Below are 16,912 nucleotides of genomic sequence, written 5' to 3'. Positions count from 1 at the left end.
GCTTTGGCCTTCAAAGCCCAATTCCGCTTTACCTAACGCATGGCATTGTAATGACTTGTATTGTAAATGGAATACGTGGTTCAGGCGCATTTGTTGTTCCGCCCGCGTTGCAAAGGCAACCCTTTGTTCGCGGTCGTGGTATTTGCTGTTTCCCTTCCGTGATATGTAACCGCCAGTAAAATCAGATGACTTTCTTCACGATCTGAAATATATAGTCAGATAACTAACTGGCATGCATGTAAAACTTAATACTATTTGTGTAGTTACTTAATTTTGTCAATCAAACTCATTCGCACTATTTTTTGTTATTCACATAACATATGTTACAAACCATGGTGAAATACTTCCAAAGTGAATAATCTGTAATTTCAAAAAGAGAGACTAAATTACTGTTTGCATTTTGTGGACATGTGTACTTGTGATCATACACACGTCTATAAAGGTGAAAATCACACAAGTTCACATGCAGTATCTTTACTGTAGCGCTCAGTTCAACTGGCATACCATTGACATCACACGTTTATTTTCAACCTTGCCAAAGGATCCAAGAATAAATAGGATATGGTACAGGAAACCTGCAGGAAATTTCATTAGGAATCCCTCCCCAAGAAAACCAGAAGCTCCTCTAACCCTCAGCGTGATGCACACCCAGATACACAAGGTATCGTGTGAGGACCCGAGGATGAAGCATGCCACTAATGATTCTACTCAGTGAGGGGACATTTCAATAAATAGAGATGCCCCCTACTGGGAATTTTAGAGGCATAAGCAATAAGAGTTCCCTCATTATTGGTCATAGGCATTTAATGCCGTAGGGAGTAGAGTGAACTCATAAATAAACTTCTTACATCCCCTTTCCTTGATTGGTTGTAGTTACATTTAGGTCAGAGTTTCCATAGGAAAGCCATTTTTGTTTCTTTATAACTTTGACCCAATTTGACGGATCTGTACGAAACTTTCCAGAAGAAAGTTCATCCAACTGGGCTTCTATGTGAATAGTTTCTCACAGATCCCTCACGCGTCTGGGCCATAAAAAAGAGGGTTTCCCATAAGTGCATTTTCTCATGTTAATTTCCATAGGAGAATTTTCTCTCCAATACAGAATAAACGCATACATGCCAATAGACCCGATTCAGGAGGGAGACTCCCAATTTCAGAAGCAAAAAATGGCTTTATTTTAGCTGTCTCCTGCCTGAAATTGCCTCGGCTTCAATAGAAGTCAATGGGAGAAATATATTCTCCCGATGATTTTTTAAAATTGTCCACTTCCCCCTACTAAAATATTGGCATGTCAGTAAAGGGCTGAATGGAATGACATCAAATTCGGCAACAAGTTACAACTTTACTCAGAAAGAGTGCCTTTTGTTATTTGGTATGAACCTGTTCAACCATTTAGAGGAATTAGCATTTAAAAGGTTGCTCTAGGGGGCCATGAAGGGGTTAATGCTGGAAACAACTAGAAATAGCTGGACAGTTGGTGTCCAGATATGCTCTGATTGGCCCATTCAAAGTGGATGAGCGGCTCCTGATTGGCTAGCCATACCATGGAGAATATGTTGTGACAGCCAATACAGGACTAATGTCAAATAGGATATAATGGGCTTTATATTTGGGTGGACGGGATATCTGCCCCCATTGTGACAGAGTAACCCGTCCACCAAGATCTAAATCATACCCTTATTCCCCGAATCCTGGAGACAAAAATCAACGGCCACATAAGGTGGCAGGGCAGGCACAACCTGCCCTCAAGGCCATGATGGAGTGAGGGGTAAGGTATCATAAGGGACCACATTTTAAGCCACAATTCAAATATATATATATCAGGTCACAGGTACTACTTGGTCATAAACCAGACCCAACGGGCAGCCACCAGTGTGCAGACCATAGGCCATGCACAGTGGCTGTTGGTAGAGCGCAGTGGGCTGGGCGCAGAGTCAACCCACCGTGGACACAGCCGAAGGCTGTACACAGTGGGAGTGTTTGGGTAACCGTGCAGGGTTGGGCACCTATGGGGGGTTGAGTGCAGGCCCTGGCCTTGAGCCAGAGGCTGTGTGCTGAGGGGGATTGGTCACCTACTCAGGGTTGGGCACCCATGGGGGGTAGAGTGCAGGCCCTGGCCTGAAGCCAGAGGCTGTGTACTGAGGGGGATTGGTCACCTACTCAGGGTTGGGCACCCATGGGGGGTAGAGTGCAGGCCCTGGCCTGAAGCCAGAGGCTGTGTACTGAGGGGGATTGGTCACCTACTCAGGGTTGGGCACCCATGGGGGGTAGAGTGCAGGCCCTGGCCTTGAGCCAGAGGCTGTGTGCTGAGGGGGATTGGTCACCTACTCAGGGTTGAGCACCTATGGGGGGTAGAGTGCAGGCCCTGGCCTGAAGCCAGAGGCTGTGTACTGAGGGGGATTGGTCACCTACTCAGGGTTGGGCACCCATGGGGGGTAGAGTGCAGGCCCTGGCCTGAAGCCAGAGGCTGTGTGCTGAGGGGGATTGGTCACCTACTCAGGGTTGGGCACCCATGGGGGGTAGAGTGCAGGCCCTGGCCTGAAGCCAGAGGCTGTGTGCTGAGGGGGATTGGTCACCTACTCAGGGTTGGGCACCCATGGGGGGTAGAGTGCAGGCCCTGGCCTGAAGCCAGAGGCTGTGTGCTGAGGGGGATTGGTCACCTACTCAGGGTTGGGCACCCATGGGGGGTAGAGTGCAGGCCCTGGCCTTGAGCCAGAGGCTGTGTGCTGAGGGGGATTGGTCACCTACTCAGGGTTGGGCACCTATGGGGGGTAGAGTGCAGGCCCTGGCCTGAAGCCAGAGGCTGTGTGCTGAGGGGATTGGTCACCTACTCAGGGTTGGGCACCCATGGGGGGTAGAGTGCAGGCCCTGGCCTGAAGCCAGAGGCTGTGTGCTGAGGGGGATTGGTCACCTACTCAGGGTTGGGCACCCATGGGGGGTAGAGTGCAGGCCCTGGCCTGAAGCCAGAGGCTGTGTGCTGAGGGGGATTGGTCACCTACTCAGGGTTGGGCACCCATGGGGGGTAGAGTGCAGGCCCTGGCCTTGAGCCAGAGGCTGTGTGCTGAGGGGGATTGGTCACCTACTCAGGGTTGGGCACCTATGGGGGGTAGAGTGCAGGCCCTGGCCTGAAGCCAGAGGCTGTGTGCTGAGGGGGATTGGTCACCTACTCAGGGTTGTGCCCCTGTGGGGAGTTGGGTGCATACCCTGACAACTCACACTGGAGTTGTAAACATGCCTCTAAGGTTTTATGTCACTGTGTGTACTGTATTTTACCAAACTATGGAGGGCAGAGGTTTGTCTGTAGGGCCTGGCAGAAGGTGTCTTATCAGTGCCAAGCGCACACCTGTAAACCTCCGCACTTAAAATTGCTGGTCATACAAAGCCTTTAAGAGAGTGATCCCATTAAGGAGACTAGAGTACAAACTCCTTTTCGGAGGGTGTTCAAAGTTAAAAAATCGAGGGGACCTCATTAAAGTCTACGAGCCATTTTGTGCGTTATATATGTGTATACAGGGAAAAAAAAAAGCTTCGGTAATGCACCGGTTTCGCCTGTTATGAATAATAAGGTGTTTTCATCAATCACCTTCCGGGAAGGAAGAAAGAACTCCCTTACAAGTATCACAGGAGTGTGGCATCGCGGCCAGAGCTGCTGACATGAGAACTGGGGATTCTGCTTTGAGTCTCGGCGGTGCAAGAGGGACAGTTTTACATACATCAATCCCAATACTGAGTGGAAGTATCGGGACAAAGAGTAGAAAATGTTCTACAAATGATTCAGAAAAATCAGAAACTGTGGTTTAAAAAAACAATAATTAAGTCACTAAATGTGGAGCCTGTTACTGCGAAACCTGCACTTTGCACCTTTGCCAAAGCCCTTGCCCTGCTGCTGAAGCACAAAGCACTTTCTGACGGTCCCTGGAGGGACGATAAAGGCACGGAGGAGATCGCGCACCACGGGACGCGCGCGGGCGTGCCGGGCCAAGACGGGCCCGTCTACGCCCGTCATAGACCGACAGAGGCCGGGCTGGGCCACATCTCTGACACTGATATCCTACTAGTAAGGGGGCGTGTGGTTGGGTTAATTATTCACATATAGACTCTGAACTCTGGCGCAAACTGTTTAGATTCTCTGTCCTTATAAGCGTGTAACTGTTCAATGGTACCTCATTCTATATAGTAACGATTTGATCGTGTTGGCTTGAACATGGGGAAAAGGAAAATAGTGAGTACATCGAACAAGAAATCTATAAATGCTGGTGAGCATTCTCGCCAAACCTTACTCACCTACCTTACCGGAGCGGTAGGCGCTATTGAACGCCAGATCACTACTGTTGAGGAGGCTCTAAAGCCGGGGGGGAGAACTGCCCTGTAGTGACAACTGGTAATGATAATAACAAGCCCCAGACCAGTGTTGTGGGTGGAAATGGCTGCGTAGTGGTTACTGCTGACCACTTCTCTGGTAGTGAGCAGGAACACGATGTATCGCAGCAATTGCAGCAACCACCAAATAAGCGTGCTAGGAACCCGGACTCTTGCCAGAGTACCATTGAGTTCTCAGGCCCCCTATCTGAAAAGCCCTCACCTAAAACCCGTAAAAGACCTTCGAAGAGGGGAAAATGTACCCCAGTCACTAAAATGGACAATTGGGAAAAGACTGTAGTTCTAACATGCGCATCCAGTGTGAGGTAGGGAACTTAAATACCAAACTGGATGCACTGGATACGTTTATTAGAGCAGGCCTAAATATCTTGACATCCAGATTGGACTCAATGGAGGCTAAATTAGACAAATGTCTGAATACTTTGTTTTCTTTACCATCTGATAGAACGACATTGCCTGGCCCCGATGCGAACGATGAGAATCCCAATACTGGTGCCAGGTTAAACCATGCTGGCTCTGCGGCAGTTAGATATAATGCCCCTGGTAATACACTTTCTATGGGGACTAAACAACTCCATTGTGTCGAGTCTGAGGTACATCTACCTGCCACTCTACCCATTGTGCCTAAGACGACTTTTATTCCATCCTTAGCAAATGCTAATTGTGCGACTATGTCCCATGGGAACCAACAGGCTGCACTGCTTGATTTACCACCAGCAGCCACACCTTATGTAGTGGTCTTAGATAATGTCCCTACACTGGCACATGAGATGGAAGAGCCCTGGGAGAATTTGAGAAATAAATCCCTACAGTGGCTCGGCACTAGGACAGGATTAACTGAGAAACTATTCGAGGAGTTTAAGATGGTAAGGAGGGTGGGATGGTTGGGGAGAGGGCCTAAAAAATCTCCAGGAGATTGTGTAGTATTGACTTTTAAATCACCAACATTGGTGAGATTGATTTTGAATAGGCTTGGTGTTAATTGTTTGGGTGACTCACATATTAGCGTTGTCCCCTTAGGATATTTTTATCAACCGCCATTAAGGAACAACATTAGATTTAACCTGGTGAACTCTGCCCCGCATTACATGAGTCAGTTTAACATTCCAACCCAAAATCGATTTGATAGTCTCAATTACCTCGAGGGGGTTGACTGACTGGGTTTGGGGGATTTAACTCGAGGCACAATTATTAGGGGAGTGGGGGATTGTTGCACTAAGGGCCTTTTGACGATGAGCTCTGAAGCCACAAAAACTGTGCAATTACCCAAGGCGTCACTAGTAAATATAGAAGTGGTTGAAGATATTTATATAGAGAAGGCAGTTGACTTGGAGTATACCTCCATGCCACACAATGCAATTGTACCATTGTCTGCTGTGGGACTAGTGACTCCTCAGGGATAAATGATAATTGGAAGATAGTATTTTGGAATGTGGCTGGTATGAAAACAAAAGTGGGAAATAAAGTTTGGGTGGATTTCATAAGTAAGTTCGAGATACTAGGCTTACAAGAAACATGGGTAGAAGAGCCAATCCATTTGTGTGGCTTTAAAACATTCAATACCCCTGCAATTGAATCTACCCACGGCAGAGCTAAAGGGGGACTTTGTACCTATATTAGCAACCACCTAAACATCAGGAAAGCTACATTAGTCACTACCAATAATTTACTATCAAATTGTTAGTCTGGATATAAGTCAGACATCATGTGTGACAATAGTGAACTTCTATAATAATGCATCCGTGGCAATGCGGGAGGAAGTTTTTGGATCTTTGAATAAAGATTTAATCAACTCACAAATACAGACAACCAAAGATGCCTTTGTTATATGGGGGGGGGGGGACTTTAATTGCCCCCTATGCCCAAATATTGATAAGGGCACCTGTGGGTTATCATATGGTAAAGATACTAGCCTTCCCCACTTTTCCCATATAACACATGGAGACCACTTGAATAACATAGCATTCTCCTGTGATATGGGGTTTGCTAATAATCTTTGTATACCCGAGGTCCTGTTTAACCCTACTTTTAATGGACGAGGTGCCTTCTCAACAATAGATTATATTTTGATATCTTGCAGGCATTCCCCCCGTGTTGTGGGTTTCACTACCCACGATATCGCCTTAAGCGATCACTTCCCAATAAGTACCGAAATTATGGCACCTTATAAAGATCTTAACACTAAAGATAGAGGTACGCAGTTTTTGACGAATATTACCCTGAGTAGGCAAAATGGTTTTGCATTGAAATGGGCAAAAGTTGATCTGGAGGATTTCATTACAAAGTTAGTGAAGAGGTGCTATTATATGTTTCAAGCTTGCCTCGAAGAAAATTCTTCCCATGCAATAATTATAGATAACTTTTTGACTATTACATCCCAAATAAAAGATATTCTTTGGATTAATGCAAAAAAAAGGGTGAACCATCAAGAAGGGTGGTTTGACAATGCCTGTACTAAGGCCTACACGCATCTCAAACATACACTAAAGGCGATGGTGAAGGACCAGGATCTTATTCGGGAAGCCAGAAGAAATTACAAGAAGACACTGACCGCCAGGAGGAATCATTTAAGAGAAGAAGCTTGGAATGCTTTGCATGAGGCTTCTATTGATCGTGATTCTTCTGCCTTTTGGAAGGAAGTTAATGCGCCCTTTCTGGCGGATAAATCTAAAGCCACTATTGAGATAGCTATTCCCGAGATAGAGTGGATTTCCCATTACTCTAAGCTTTATACTAATCAAACATTGAATACCCAGGGAAATTTGGTATATGAGGCTGTTGTGGACTCTACACCCATCTTTCGGGACTGTGGATTGACTTTTAATTTGTGTGAGGTTAACTTGGCTATATTGGCCAGCTTAGGGGGTAAGGCGCCGGGGCCGGATGGTATCCCGGTTGACCTTTTTAAGAATGATATGGATCTATGGGGACCACTTTTAACGTTACTTTTTAATGCATGTTGTTCTAGTGGGTTTTTATCATCTTGGTATGAATCTACCATAGTCCCTATTTTTAAAAAGGGTGATAGATCAAACCCGGCCTGCTACCGCCCAATTTCATTATTGGACTCTACTGTTAAAATTATGGGGCGTGTGGTTTTAGACAGATTACATGTGTGGGCTGAAGATCATTCTATTTTAAGCGACTTGCAATATGGTTTCCGTAAGGGTCTAGGAACAATTGACCAGGGCTTAAATTTACACATTCTTTTAGATAAATATTGCAAAGCTAAAAAGGAAAGGCTGTTTTTGACTTTTGTTGATTTAACATCAGCATTCGATTGCGTAGTTCACGAAAAGCTTTGGCAGATTTTAGAGGGGTTGGGGGTGGATAACCATATTATTTTATTTTTAAGGCAGCTATATTCGGGGGCGAAGGCAAGGGTTCGTTTTGGACAAGGGGGAGATTGCACTAAGCACTTTAGGGTCTCTAGAGGAGTACGACAAGGCTGAGTCCTTGCCCCATTCCTATTTTCTTTATATATAAACAATCTTGAAGGTGTCTTAGTTAAGGAGTGCAGGGACCTGCCAATGGTAGCTACACGACCCATCCCTGCACTCCTTTATGCGGATGATGCGGTCCTGATGGCACGCACACCCGTTGCTCTTCAAAGGGTAGTATCTTCCTTTACAGATTTCATGACCAATTTGGGCCTTACAATTAACTGCTCAAAAACATTCTCTATGAAATGTGGGACTGGGGCCACCAAAAAGAAAAACTCTGTTTATATTAATACTAGGGCAATAGAGTGTACAAATACTTTTACATACTTAGGGATTTTATTCGATCAGTCAGGCTCTTGGAGTAGGGCCATCAAGGAAAGAAGGTTGTTGTTTAGAAAATCATTGATGGCCCTAACCAATTTTAGTAGAAAACTGGGTAGACGCTCTCCGGGTGAACTGCTACGCATCTACAGAGCCTCATGTGCGGCGATTGCCATTTATGGGGCTGGTATCTGGGGATATGCCAATGTCAATTCTTTACAATTGGCAGAAAACATCTTCCTCAGGTATCTTTTAGCAGTACCAGAGAGTACGTCAACTTTTATTTGCCATGCTGAATTGGGACTGCCGTATATCGGGGATGTGATCAAGATACAGCCTGTTCTCTTGTGGCATAGGGTATGGATGACCGAAGAATCCGCTTTTAATCGCCAAGTCTTAAAGGATGTATTGGGTATTGATGGGGCAAAACACATAAGATGGCTCAAATATGTTAAAACTTTTTTGATTCAAATAGGTCATGTTGAATATTATAATGATCCATCTACTATGTGTAGGGTATCAAGGAAGGACCTTAAAAATATTTGCTTGTTACATATGAATGAAGTTAGATTATCAAGCGAGATGGCCAAGACTTCCGTGGTAGCACACCAACTTACCTTGACCTCGATAAATGCACAACCATATATTTTGTTAACTACCAGGGACTATGATAGGTTTTTGTTGACACGCTTTAGATTAGACATTCTGCATCGATCTTTGAGTTTCCCGAGGTAAACGATTGGTCCAGAACACTTTGTAACTGTCCATGTGATGATATAGCAGCCCAGTCATCTATTCAAATTATGTTTTTCTGCACATTTTATTTGAAACCCAGGAAAACATGGATTATTCCTGCCCTAAAAAAACTGGGTCTGAGACAATGTCGACCAGCATTTTTGGCTTTGCAGTATCTGGATAATGTCTATATCATTGCTTCTGTAACTGTGTTTTTAAAAAATGTTTTTAGATGTCGTAAATCAATTGTGACGCTTTAACTACGTTTTTTATCAGCATCTATTGATTTTTTATTCATTTATTGTTAAAATTTGTGGAAATTTGGTGTGATATTTTAACTGTGCTTTTATGGTTATTTTCTTAATAACCGAATAAAGTTCATTTGAATTGAGACTAAATGTGGACAAAATAAAGCCTGTGAAGCAGCCAAATTTTTTCTTTTAATCAGGCTCGGCAAATAAAAAATGCATGAAACTTGTTTTTTTTGTGTGCTAAGCAAAATGAGGAAGGGGTGGCAGAGAGACAAATGGGCAATAGAACAACAGGAAGCGTGAGTGTGGGGGGCGGGCAAGCGGAGAAAGGCACACATGGGAAACATCTAGAGTGCTTTCTTAGAAATAAAACCAAGCATCAGGGTAGTGGAGAGGATGTGGTGCAGCAGTCACAGCTGCTGACTCGAGAGCTGGGGATCCCAGTTTGAGTCCCTGTGATTCTGGGCAAATCACTTAATCTCTCCGGTTGATGAGTCTAGCTATATAAATCTGCTGCAAGACAAAAAAGAGGCAAAACTTTGTGAGAAATAGTTCCACCAAAGCAGATGTTAACAGTATTTCGGCTACGGGAAACTGATTAGAGAAGCAGTGGAGGAACAAGTATTGGTAAATGCAGGAAAATATGCTACAGCCAATAGAAATGGAGGAAAGATTTGTGTCAAGCATTTGAACCAATGTAAAGTCAGGAAAGAAGGGGGGAAGGATGTAAGCCCAGTTAAAGTCTATATTAAAAACAATAGATTTCACAAGCGCTGTGCTGGGGAAACCTAAAAAAGGTAACATCCATCAATATGGTTAACTTGACAAATATGAAATGTGTCCAGCATGTCGTCAATGGTTGTGTCCAATATCACTTCATTAGTGATAGAAAGTTGGACTCAGGTGTAGTTTGTTGAATTACTTCAAATCCACAAATACCGCTGTCATAATGACTACATAATGTCATCAGTGAATTCATCTGTGATGTAATTTTTTATATAATTTCACATGTTATGAGTTTTTTGATTTGTGAGGTCATAAGCAGCGCAAGAAGGGCATAAGTTGTTGTTAGTTCACTAAATTATGATTAGCGAATTTCAGTGATATTTCAGTTGTTCAACATTAGCTTTTATCTCATTTCAACCTAACTATGCCAGCCTGTTAAACTTAAGTTTTATCAGTGAAGAATAAGTTACTTACCTTTGGTAACGCGTTATCGAGAATCTATTTAGACAGTTTTCCTTACCTTTGAATATTCCTAGATTGAATCAGATTTTCAAGCAGTACCTCTGCGCGCCGGTAGGTGGCGTTGTTCAACTCCGCATCGGCATTGTACGCTCTGGAAGTGAAACAAGCAATAGTCGCCCCCATGGCACGCTGACATCAGTTACTTTCACGACTTTGGTGTGGAAAAGACTAAGGCCATGAAAAGGTGTCAAATGCATCTCAACCGGTTTGCAGAGTGGGAGGGTGGTAGGGTCAGTAAGGAATCTTTGGCTATATAGAGCCTTTTCCAAATAAGGCATAACTGAAGGTAAGTAACTTGATCATCTGATAGAGATTCCTTACCTTTGAATTGATAACCAAGCAACACCTCCCGGGAGGTGCGTCTGCCAACACGATTAGACAAAAAAGTCCTGCAGGACCAAACCGGTGAAATGCCCATCACGACGGACCTCACTGTCCAGACAGTAATGTTTTGCGAAAGTGTGCAGTCATGCCCACGTCACTGCCTGACAGTTGTCCAAGAGAGGAATGCCGCACGCTCACGCAGTAGTCACTGCCTTGGATCTGGTAGAGGGAGCCCGCAAGCCCCCGGGGGGCTGTTTCTTGGCCAAAGAACAGGACAATCCATCGCAAGATAGTCAGCTTCTACCAGCCTTTCCTTTTTTTTGCTCCAGCATAGCTCACGAAGAGTTGATCATTCACCTGGAACTCTTTTGTGCTGTCATGGTAATACAACAACACCCTTTTTGGGCCCAGACGGGGAAGGCTCTCCTTCTCTTTGGAGGGATTAGGTGGAGCAAAGCAGGTAGGCAGGGTAATCCTCTGGCCTACGTGGAAGGGAGTGACTGCCTTCGGAAGGAAGGAGGCACGGGTCCAAAGAATCAGCTTGTCTGGGAAGAAGGTGTCAGCAGGAGGGTGCACAGAGAGGGCCTGCAATTCACTGACTCTAATGGCCACTAAGAGGGTAGTTTTTATTGTCAAGGGCCTAAGAGGGCAATTGTGAAGAGGCTTGCATGGTGCACACATGATAAAGGTGAGTACCAGGTTGAGGTCCCTCTGAGGCATGATATATGGAATGGGGGCAAACATATGCTGTAGGGCTTTAAGGAACCTAGCCACAACAGGTGACCTAAATAGAGCAGGTTGGTCTGGCATCCGCTAAAATGCTGAGATGGCAGAGAGATAACCTTTAACTGTGCCAGAGCACAGCCCTGCTGAGTCAAAGATAAAGCAAACAAGAGAACCTTAGATAAAGGTGCAGAAAGCGGTTCAACACTGTGGGAAGAACACCATGACACAAACTTATCCCAATGGCAGACATATACCAATTTGGTGGAGGGATGCCTGGCACCCAGAATAACATCCCAGACTTTGGGAAGAAGGTAAAAGCTGTCAACTGTTGGCGCTCAATTTCCACATATGTAGGTGGAGGTTGCGCAGGTTCAGGTGCAGAACCCTGCCCAGTTGCCGCAACAGAAGATCCTCCCATATAGGAATCCTGTCAGGAGGACTGATTCTCATGCTCAACAGCTCAGGGTACCAGACTCTCCCTGCCCAATCCAGAGCCACAAGAATGACTTGGACCCGGTCATTCCTGATCTTCTTGAGAACTTGGAGCATGAAAGTGGTATTGATGGAAAGGTGTACAGGAGGCTGGAGCTCCACCGAGGAAAAGCGCTTCCGAGCTAGAGCTAGAGTTCCCATGGAAACTCCAAGGCACAGGACTGCTGACATTGTGCATAATCAGCAGTGGTGAACAGATCTAACCTAGGCTCTCCCCACTGCTGAAAGAGACCTTGCACCACCTCCTCTGGATGGAGACAACATTCGTAATATGCAAGGCATCGCCGTCTGAGTTCGTTCACTCTGATGTTCAGCGATCCCACCAGATGCTGCACCACCAGGGAAATGCCCTGATGTTCCAGCCATGTCCAGAGGTGCAGATGCTTTTGACACAGGGTCCGTGACCCCACCCTGCCCTGTTTGCTACAGTACCACATGGCGGTGGTGTTGTCTGTGAATACCTGCACCAGCCTTCCCTTGATTGAAAGAAACAGGGCTTTCAATGCCAAGTGGATAGCCGGAAGCTCCAACAGGTTTATATGGAGCTCAGACTCTGCCAGAGACCCGAGTCCTCTTATTGCCCCCTCTGCCAGATGGCCGCCCCAGCCCAGGAGTGATGCATCTGTCACTCCTGTTAGATTTGTCCGGGGAAGAGCGAGGGATCTGGCACTGACCCATTTGCGGTTCATTTGCCACTACTACAGGTCTTTGCAGTTCCCGCCAAGATCTGGACCATGTTTGGGAGATTCCCCTGATACTGCGCCCACTGGGCCTTCAGGTCCCACTGCAGAGCATGCATATGCAAGCGGGAATGTGTCACCAGCAGGATGCAGGAGACCATGAAGCCCAAGAGCCTCAGAGTCAATCTCATTGAAATCCAGGATAGAGACTGAAACATCAGTATCATAGCCTGAATATTCTGGACTCACCACTCAGAAGAATAGTCCAGAAACTGCACCTTGTCCAGAACGGCTCAGATGAAAGGGAGTGTCTGAAAGGGAGTCTGGTGCGACTTTGGCATGTTGCTACTGAACCCCAGCAACTGCAGGATGTTTGCTGTGGTCTGAAAGTGGATAACAACTGCCTGGGGCGAGCCCACCTTCAACAGCCAGTTGTCCAGGTAGGGAAGACTGAAATCCCCAACCTCCACAGATGAGCAGCAACCACCACTGTCACCTTTGTGAACATCCAAAGGGCGAAAGGTAGCACAACAAACTGAAAGTGCTCTTGGCCCACCGTGAACAGCCGGTAACGCCTGTGGGCAGGCAGGACAGGGATGTGAAAATAAGCATCCTGTAAGTCCAAAGATATCAGTCCCCTTGGTCCAGGGCAGACAGAACTTGCACAGGGTTGAGAATCTTGAACTTCTCCTTTTTCTAGAGGAGGTTGAGAAGGCGCAGATCCAGGATAGCGCAAAGTCCGCCTTCCTTCTTTGGCACCAAAACATTGTGGGAGAAACAACCACAAGCTATTTCTGACTTCTGTGCACTCTTGATCCCTGCCCCTGCCTGTCTCCTTCCCGCGGTCGCTCCGCTCTGCTTCCCAGCCCCCGTCCCCGCCGCTGCTTCCCCTGCGGCCCCGCCCCCTCCGCGCCCATTCGCTGCCCCTGCAACACACCTCCCGCCTCTCAGCTGCTCCTCCTTCCCCACCTCCCCATATATGGTGGCCGCTGCGTGGCCGCACGCAGCGGGCACGCCTAAGGCAAGCCTGTCTGTGCCCATCCGCGCCTGGACCGTGCCCAGCGCCAGACCCCCTGCCCCCCGCACCAGCCAGGAAGACCGCCTCCGCTACGACACCAACACCCTCGTCGCTCTCAACCCAGGAAGCGCACACCCACGGTTCCTTCACCTGCCTGAACTGCAGCTTCTCCTGCCTCGAAGGAACCGAGACACCCGCCACAACGGAACCCAACCAGCTTAGATGCATCCTGATCAACACCCGCTCCGCACGCAAACACGCCGTCGAGCTCTGGGACCTACTCGACACCGCATCCCCGGACGTCGCCTTCCTGACCGAGACCTGGATGAACAAACCCTCCTCACCAGACATCGCCATAGCCATCCCCGATGGGTACAAGATCACCCACAGAGACCGCACCAACGGGGCCGGAGGAGGAATTGCCATCGTCCACAAAAACACCATCAGGGTCTCAACAAACACCAACGACACCCTCAGTACCGCCGAACACATGCACTTCCAGATCCACACGGACCCCAAGACCACTCTAAGAGGCACCCTCATCTACAGACCGCCAGGACCCCGGCCTCAATTCTGCGACTCCACCGCCGACCTCATAAGCACGCACACGCTGACCTCCACCGACTACATCCTCCTCGGAGACCTGAACTATCATCTGGAGAAAAACAACGACAACAACTCCTCCACCCTGATCGACAACCTCGCCAACCTCAGACTAAAACAGCTCGTCACGATGCTGACCCACATCGCCGGTCACACACTTGATGACATCATATCCTCAAGCCCCCACGTTACCTTCATCCACGCCTCCGAACTCACCTGGACAGACCACCACTGCATCCACTTCTCCTTCCGAAAACCCCCACACACCACCGCACCCTACAGATCCCCCGCCACTGCTGGGGCAAAGTCACTGAAGAACAACTACAGACAAGCCTCACACTCAACCCTCCGACCAACCCCACCAACCCCGATGATGGTGCACTCACCCTTGAACGCTGGATGATCGACTGCGCCAACACCGTAGCCCCGCTGAAAAAACCCACCAACAGAGACACCAGCAAAAGAGCCAGCTGGTTCACCCCGGAACTCCTCGCCTCAAAGCGCACCTGCCGGAAATTGGAGAACATATGGCATAGCGACAAGACGCCAGACAGCCGCACTACCCACAAACACGCCATCCGCAACCACCACCACCTCATCAGGACCGCCAAAAAGACCTCCTTCACAGACCGCCTTGACAACAACGCTCACAACAGCAAGGAGCTCTTCAACATCGTGAAGGAACTCTCCAACCCCAGCTCCAGCGCCAATGACAACCCGCCATCGCAAGCCCTGTGCGACTCCCTCGCCACCTTCTTTCACCAAAAAATCATGACATCCATGACAGTTTCAAACCCCGGACAACCCCTGCGGGCCTCGTCGCACCGGACCCACCGCACCCCACCATCCACAACTCCCTGACAACCTGGGCCAACGTGAGCATCGAGGACACAATCAAGACCATGGGCACAATCCACTCTGGATCCCCGTCCAACCCTCTCCCACACCACATCTTCAACAAAGCCGGCAATTCCATCGCACCCCACCTGCGCAACATCATCAACCTCTCCTTCGAGACCGCTACCTTCCCTGAGAACTGGAAGCATGCAGAGATCAACGCCCTACTGAAGAAACCCAAGGCGGATCTGGGGGACCTCAAGAACTTCCGGCCCATCTCCCTGCTTCTGTTCCCAGCAAAGGTCATCGAGAAGATAGTTAACATCCAGCTCACCCGTCACCTCGAAGACAACAACATCCTGGACCCCTCCCAATCAGTATTCCGCAGCAACCACAGCACCGAAACCGCCCTCATTGCCACCACAGACGACATCAGGATCCTTCTAGACAACGGCGAGACGGCGGCCCTCATCCTCCTGGATCTCTCCACCGCCTTCGACACCGTCTGCCACCACACACTACGCATGTGCCTCTAAGACGCAGGGATCTGGGAGAAGGCCTTAGACTGGACCACCTCCTTCCTCTCTGGCAGAACTCAGAGAGTCCGCCTCCCCCCGTTCTGGTCCGAGGCCTCCAAGATCATCGGCGGCGTCCCACCCAACGCTGTTCAACGTCTACATGGCACCTCTAGCACGCACCGCTCGACAGCACGACCTCAACATAATCTCCTACGCCGATGACACGCAGCTGATCCTCTCCCTCACCAAGGACCCTCTCACCGCCAAATCCAACCTCCACCAGGGAATGAAGGCCGTCGCCGACTGGATGAAGGAAAGCCAACTTAAGCTGAACTCAGACAAGACGGAGATCCTCATCCTCGGGTCCAACCCCTCAGCATGGAACGACTCCTGGTGGCCCGCATCACTGGGGACCCCGCCCGGCCCCTACCGACCACGCACGCAACCTCGACTTGAAACTCACCTTGACCAAACAAGTCAACGCAGTCTCCTCCACCTGCTTCAACACCCTCCGCATGCTTCCTGACTGTCTGATGTTATTGACCACCAGTGGGAGATGAGATTACATATCCTGCCTTCCACTGCTTGCCCATGATGGTCTGAGGGCAGACTAAAAAGGCTTGGAGGCAGCAGCTGCTGGTGGATGGTGGACTGAGCGGACTGTTGGTCGCCTGGCCCACGGGGTCTATAGGACTCGCACCCTCAATCACAAAAAGGCTTGGAAGCCTGCTGGCTGTGGTGGCTGGGAGGGTAGCAGCATAATTAGAGACCTCTTCTGTGGCCATGAAAGGGACGGAAAGCGGATTGGGGTTTACGAGGAGCCATAGACAAGCCCAAGGACCTGGACGTAGACCTGCTGTCCTTGAAGCGCTCCAGCACTAAATCCGTCTTGTCTCAAAATAGGCAAAAGCTATCAAAGAGCATCTCCATGAGAGAAGACTGGACATCCGAGGAAAAAAGAGATGTTCTCAGCCAGACGTGGCACCGCAAGGGCACCAATGAGAGAATCACCTTTCCCAGCAAGTCAGTCATGTCAGGTCCACATCTGATGGGAAACTATGACGCATCTCTCCCATTGGCAACAGCTTGAGGGAGTATGGCCTGGGCCTCCTCTGGCACCGTAGGCAACACTTGCGCAACTGAATCCCATAGTGTATTGGAATAACAGCTGAATAATCACCCTATGTTCACTGACCACAGTGCCAGGCTGGTGGAAAAGAACATTCTCTTTCCGCAGGTGTACAGCCTTTTGGATTCCCTATCTGGTGGAGTGGTAGGGAATGTGCCAGGGTTAATGTGGGATGAGGAGGCTTGGACAACCAAGCTCTCCACAGTG

The 16,912-nt window shown here is 48.2% G+C and overlaps 1 protein-coding gene across 1 annotated transcript in view; it reads right to left on the bottom strand.

Moving 5' to 3' along the window:
* The window catches only part of LOC146808507 (transient receptor potential cation channel subfamily M member 2-like), a 206,396-nt gene that overhangs the window by 72,496 nt on the left and 116,988 nt on the right, over positions 1–16,912 (bottom strand). The gene's annotated exons all lie outside the window — the stretch shown is intronic.

This window comes from Triturus cristatus, chromosome 8 (assembly GCF_964204655.1).
Source record: "Triturus cristatus chromosome 8, aTriCri1.1, whole genome shotgun sequence".
Lineage (NCBI taxonomy): Eukaryota > Metazoa > Chordata > Amphibia > Caudata > Salamandridae > Triturus > Triturus cristatus.
This window is presented reverse-complemented; position numbering and strand designations above follow the sequence as displayed.